Raw genomic sequence first — 7,305 nt, forward strand, 5'->3', positions numbered from 1 at the left:
TTCGAGCTCAAGCCAGCCCTTATCAACATGGTGCAAGCAAGCCAGTTTTGTGGAAAGGCACATGAAGATGCGAGTGCACATCTCCAACACTTTTTGGAGATTTGTAGCATTTTTACCATCAAAGGAGTGACCCAAGATGCTATACTACTTCGCCTCTTCCAATTCTCACTCTTGGGAAAGGCAAAGCAATGGTTCTACGACAACAAAGATAGAAATACTACATGGGATAACTGCTCCACTGCATTTCTAGCAAAGTTCTTTCCCATAAGCAAGACCAATGCTCTACATAGAAGAATCTCAAGTTTTCAATAGCAACATGACAAATCTATCCCTGAGGCATGGGAACGTTTTCAAGATTACATTGCAGAATGTCCTCATCATGGGATGGAGAATTGGCTACTCATGTAGACTTTCTACCATGGGTTGACCAACAGTACCCGTGAGACTATGGATGCTGCTGCTGGAGGTGCATTCCTGTCACTCACAATTTCAGCTGCAACAACTCTTGTGGAGAAGATGGCCTCCAACCAAGGTTGGAATGAAGAACATCTTCAGACCCGCAAGAGAGGTTAAGGTATGCATCAACTCAAGGAGGTAGACATGTTGTCTGCTAAGAAGGACCTGCTGATGAAGAAGCTCAAAGATCAAGCCAATGAGAAGCAAGAAGTCATGTACATTCATGATTCATGCATGACATGTGAAGAGTGTGGAAACACTAGGCATTCAGGGAGCAATTGCCCTGAGGCCTATGAGGATGTGAACTTTGTCAATAACAACTACTCTCATCCTCAACAGAATAAAGGATGGAATTAACAACAAAGACAGAACTACCAAGGTAACTATAAAGGTAATAGTTTTAATAATTTCAATCAACCACCCTTGAGAGAATTAATTGCTGGCCAATCCAAACTTATGAAGGGATTATCTAGAAAGGTAGCTACCAATGATAAAATTTTAGAGAACATAAATAATAGAATGGATAGCTTTGCTTCTACCATTAAGAACCGGCATAGCTTTAATAAAATGATAGAATCACAAATAGCTCAGTTGACTGCTGTTGTTCCTCCGTCCGATAAAGGTAAGATTCTGGGGCAACTGGAAGATCTAGAAACTGCAAATCTTGTCAATATTCACAATGCAGCATATTACTATATACAACCATCGATGGGAAGGTGGATAGACTATACCTTGCCAGAAAATAAGAGTGATTCAAGAAGACCTGTCATCTCCATCGCCATTGGAAGTTGTAGTAGTGTCCGATGCATGTTGCAGTAAAGTCCGATCACACATGACATGTCCAGTCATAGAGTCCAGTCATGCTATGCATGCCACATTAGTGACCATTTAAAAGTTACCGTTGGGCGCCAACGGCTCCCAACACCGCGCAAACGAACTCCACGTCTGGTCAATCGATCGGACTCGCCATCACTTAGCGTTCGGTCATGAACAGAGAGGTTCCAAAGAAGTATTTTGGCAACCAAACTCATCCGGTCATCACTGACTGGACTCTCCTAGCATCTGGTCACCCAACCGCGTGCGTTGCCTATCCATGAATAGTTGTACAGGCATGTCCGGTCGTAAGTTGCATTAGCATCCGATCACTATTTCATTAACGTCCAGTCACTCTTGCATTAGCGTCCGGTCACTGTTTCACTGTGCGCCTAATCTGAGTTGGTGACCGGACTCACCACTGCTAGGTCTAGTCCTCCTGAGACTAGGGTCCGGTCATCCTAAAACAACTCCTCCTCTTCTCAGTCTTCACCACCCTTGCTTCCATGTGCTAACCACCAAGTGTATCACCAAAGTACACGTGTGTTAGCATTTTCACAAAGCATTTTCAAGGGTGTTATCACTCATTTCACCACGCCACTCGATCCTAGCAATGATGTAAAGTTAGATTACTCGAGTGGCACTAGATGACCGATATGTAAACAAGTTTATCCATCTTGATAGTACGACCATCTATCATAAACTTGGTCATAAACTTCTCTACACACCTATGACCGGTGAAATAAAATGCCCTACAAATATACCTTTGCCTTGCGTATTCCATTCTATCTCCTCCAATGTTGATGCAACGCATGCACCAACCATATCACAAATGATATGATCCACTTCATATCATCACGTGACCTTATTGGCTCATCGATCTTGATCTCACTTGCTCTTCACCATTGTTTTGGTCCATTGATGCCAAGTCCTCGACTTGCCCTTCACTCTTGCAACCGGTCCATCAAGCCAAGCCTCATCTTGATATTCTCCACCTTAGTCACATGACTCCATGTGATGTCTCATATGCAATGAGCTCCTTCATTACATGTATGAGCTTTGCAACATAGCCAAGCCATTTCATCTCTATGGCATGAGTTGCTCACACAAGTGTACCTATGGACTAACTACCTGTGTATCTCACATAAACATATATTAGTCCACCTAGGTTGTCACTCAATTACCAAAACCAAACAAGGACCTTCAATTTTCCTCTTTTTGGTAATTGATGACAACTCTACAAAGATATGGAAATTAAGCACTTTTGGATTCATGTTGCTTGCCCAAGCAATTTTACCATGTGTAAATGATTTTTGACAAGTACCACAAACCCGAATTGGTAATATTAGCTCCTCCTACATATGTGCTAGTGTTTTGGTTTAAAGCTCGCACATATGCATATATTGGAATTGTGGGAGAGTAATTACTACCAAATGATGCTAAGATGTACAGAATAAACCTTTGAAGCGTGATACCAATCGGAGTTGCACCTTTAAGTTTATCCTTAGCACCATGAGTAGCTAGACAACAAATACACTAGAAACCCCGTGAGATCAATATTATAAGCAATGTTCTAGTACCACTTGTAAAAACACAAGTCTAGCTACCATCCTATGTAGGCTAGTTATCATTTCATCATTCAAGTTCTATAACTAGCATACAACACACAAGCATGCATATCAAATTTAAAAACTTATATAATGCAAGCAAGCACATGAATATGCACATCTCAAATGCAATCAATCAAAGTTCATGAGCTTGATTCCCCTACTTATGTGCTTCTCTTGTTCAAGAATTTTGATCCCTTTGCATTCTTCAATCTTCAATCTTGCTCCCTCTTTGTCCAATGTCCATGTCAACTACTTCTTCCCCAAAGCTTTTGTATCTTTGTACCAATCTCTCCCCCTTTGTCATCAATTTCCATAAAAGGTATTACTCTTTTGATACAAAGGGTTGCACTTAGGGGTAGATGGTTAACACTTGAATCTTGCATTTTTTATGGACACTACCAAATATGTTGGAATGACACCACTTGTAGCCCTTGAGATACCTCATGTAGGATCTTTGACCTTGATACCAATTGGTGGGGCACCTCCTCCTATGTCATAGCATGGGTCATCCACCTAATAAATTTAAACTTTTGTAGGTGAGGGAACTTTCTTTCCTTGATGACCACTTAAAGTTGAGGATCACATGTGGAACCACCATTTGATGTGCTAGATACCACTTGTATGAATACTACTTGTAACAAAGTGATGATCTAGATATAACACATGTAAGAACAATCATGGAACCATGTAGGATTTGTCAATTGTAATTATTTCTTGAACACTTGTCATCTTCATGAGCTTCTATATTTGACTTGAACTAGATTGATTAGCCTAAGCTTCCAAGTCCGGTTTGAACCCTCTCTAAGCTTCTTCACACACATTAAGCGGTTATCTTATCGAGGTTGTACTTGTCACTTGATGGCAATCTAAATTAGATCAAGTACTTGAGTTCACTAGCTCATGAACAAACTCATACACTACCACTAGATCAATTAACCATTCAAGCAATAGTGGTAGGCTATGAATTTTAAACTTTCATTTGTTATGCATGATCCTATTAGGCATGAACTATATGCACTAACCGCATACTAGTAAGGGATGAAAATGATCATGCACATTACAATAATACCTTTGTTATCTTAGAGTATAGGATAGTCATTAGTTTCTAATTAACCTCCATAATAGCAATGTGAAGTCCGATTATAAGTTTTGTGAAGACCAATCATCAATAATGAAATCCATTCTTTACCCATATGAAATGTGAAGCACTAATGATCAAGTGCACTTTCTTGTTGTGGTTGGCTTGCTTCATCATCTATCAATGCTTACTTAAGAGCACCAAATGTGAGAAACCACTTGAATTTCAATGATTTGATCTCTTTTGGGTGTTGATTGCTTTCTAGAACAACCCTTTTGATTTCTTCAACTAAGAATCTTAAATGTTTCTTAGATCACCACTTTCATTTTAGCCTTCCAAGCCCTACACTCGGTTTACCTACAAAAGGCGGCAAGTCCCTATACTAAGGAGAAGTGACCTCTCTCCAAAGAACTATTCTTGATACTCACTTGAAATGATTGATCCAACTGATGGACTTAACTTGGCGAATAACCTTGAATCCTTCTTTTAAGTCCTTTTCTTTTTACTTATTTAAGTCATTTTGTTTCTACCAAAAGATCTTCAATTTGGTCACTAGAACTTACTTTATTTTCATCTTGAGTTTGATCTTGATCTTCAATTTGAGTACCAAATATGTGCCAAGAACACTCCACAATCAAATGGTCTTATACTCTTTGCTTGTCATGCTTCTAGATCAATCCAAAACCAAACTTAGGTATCTCAACCACTTATAAACATGATTCTAACTTGAAGACCTTTCAATCAAAGTGACTCTTGGTCAATCCAAGGATTGTTACTTTTCTAGCAGATTATGTACCCTTCAAAGAAATATCTATATCTCCTAATGTACAGATCCAATTACCATGAAATTTGGTGGAGATTTGATTCACAAAGTATTATAGCAGCTGTAAAATTTTAGCTTCATTTGACTTCTATATTGCTACCAGATTTCACATCTTTCCACACTGTTATATGTTGAAAACTGTTGCACTATAGCTGACAAGATCTACTCCAAAACCGAAGCATCTCTTATCCAATTTTCATAAAATTTATACAGCAACTAATACCATAAGTCTAGAGCATGCATACCAAAATTCATCAATCCAATAAGATTTTATCACTCGAATTTAGACTTGATCTCAGCTAACTCAGATTTTCAATAAATAACATATTTCAATCAATTGAGCTATCTATCTTCAATTTGAACCAAACTAGAGGATATATTGATATGGCAAGGCATAGAGCACACCGAGAGGCGTGCCAATCATAAGTGGTTCAATGATTTTCGTCATTATACCAACATTCATCGACACCTCAGGTCTTTTCAAACATACTATAGAACCACCACTAATGCTAGTAAGTTGTTGATCTCAAGAATGCTATCCATGCCACTCTACCTTGATATTGATCATGCTATGATTTTTTGCTTGTAACTAGCATCTCGCAAACAAAGATGATTTGTCATTGTTAGTTAGCCTCTCACACATGAGCATTGAGGAATCAATGGATTAATTGCACGTAACATAAAAAAAACCTATATGGTTTTTGTGATTTTGTTGTGATTTCAGGCATGGGTACATGTTTCTCCGCTAGGTTACCGTCATAAAAGCCATAAAAATAAGCTATGATTGTTAGAGTTGATAACTACTTGTTTATTTACCATCATCGATGTGGATAATGATGCTAAGACTCTTTGGCCTGAAACACAATGGGTTGAAGAAACGAGTTGGCAAGCTTAGAGCTTCAAGAGATGGAAGGTTGAGATGTCGATGTGTGGAGCACGCCAGGAGAAGAAGAGTCGTGTGGATCAAAAGTAGTTCCATGATTTTTCATATGGTGGATCAAAAGTAGTTCCATGATTTTTCATATGGTGCTGAGGTATCGGTGTCCAACTTAGACAACTCTTGTACATATGTGTAATACACTAATACCTCCCATAGTTATGATGCTAATTAAATTCTACAACATTTTTACTATATTTTTTCATAGAGATAGTTACATCTTGATTTATAGGATCAATGTGGAAAATTTATTTAGCCCTTGATACAAGTGGAAATAAAACTAATATGTTTTGTAACTTCAAGGGAACAATTAATAAAGATTATGTAACTTGATATAATTGCCTCAAAATTGTTATGTAAATCATGGTTTGGTGGCTTTTGATTGTATTTTCTCTTTGAACTTTGTTTTGTCCCAGTGTCTTTTGTATCTTTCTTGAATACGGGTTTGTTGAAACAGGAAAATATTTCAAATTTATAATGGCTACGATAACATTACTTGATTAAGGTTTGAACATATGTGTTGGTCCTTTTTTGTATAAGGATATAACACTTTAATTTAGAACATGGCAACGAAGAAAAAAATCTTTAAATGCAAGTTCTATGTAGAATAATTTTTTCTTTTAAATTTAGATCGTTATATCGTCATAAAATCCAATAGTGCATATTTTCTAATAAATCTAGACCATTAGATCATCATAAAATCCAATAATGCTTATTTTTTTCAATTTATCTCATAATTTCCAGACCCTCAGTGAATGTTGGGGGCAGGTCTCCTTTTAATATTATTGTATTAATGCGTGCTAGAATGTGCTTACCTATAGGGCTTAATTCCACTAATAAGAATAATATATATCTTAGTATGGCCTTTGCTAAAAGCATGTTTAGTGTGACGGCATAAGGACAATATTCTCAATTCCATATTACACAGCTGACAATCACAAGAACGTCTACTCTAAGCAAAGTTGTTAATCGGACAAGTCCAAGGAAATAAATTCAGTGCTGTCTTGGGCTAGCTGGGGGCTCGCTAGCTACCACGGCTGGTGGGCTTAGCACTGCTGATGGACCGTCTGCTTGGTGGGCAGCGCCCCGGAACCGGAAGGCCGTGGAGGTATCGCTGAGCGCCTGAGCTGAGGTCCTACCGAGTCCGGAAGGGCATGTGGAGAGGACTCGATTCGCTGCGATGGAAAAGCCCAAAAAGTAAACGGATCGAGTCTTGGGAAACAGAATTACAGAACAGTGACCTCATCCTGGAGGCTGGAGTGGAGTCTGTGGGTGTCTCTCTCCGACTCCGACAGTCCGACTCTGGCTCCGTTCGCGTACCTTTAAACATAGTTTGATTTATTTCTTTTTTTTATTTGGAATCGTGTTTTTCTCTCACAAATTCCTTTAATTTTTTTCAAAATTCCTCTAAATCCTTTTCGTAACATCGCGTAGGCGATGACGGACGCTAGATCAGATATGGCCGTCCAGGGAGCACCAGAACGTGGAATTGCAACTCACAGAGCTGATCCGGGGGACAGAAATCGATAAAAACACCTGCATTTTCTCACCACCACCACCATGCCATGCGTCAGGGAACACGATCGAG

The 7,305-nt window shown here is 38.8% G+C and overlaps 1 non-coding gene across 1 annotated transcript; it reads right to left on the minus strand.

Moving 5' to 3' along the window:
- Nucleotides 1–277: 277 nt before the first annotated feature.
- On the minus strand, nucleotides 278–386 carry LOC136462166 (small nucleolar RNA R71). The gene has a single exon (XR_010760684.1). It is a non-coding gene; the product is annotated as a small nucleolar RNA R71 (small nucleolar RNA).
- Nucleotides 387–7,305: the final 6,919 nt, after the last annotated feature.

The sequence above is a fragment of the Miscanthus floridulus genome, chromosome 6, assembly GCF_019320115.1.
Source record: "Miscanthus floridulus cultivar M001 chromosome 6, ASM1932011v1, whole genome shotgun sequence".
In the NCBI taxonomy this organism is placed as follows: domain Eukaryota; kingdom Viridiplantae; phylum Streptophyta; class Magnoliopsida; order Poales; family Poaceae; genus Miscanthus; species Miscanthus floridulus.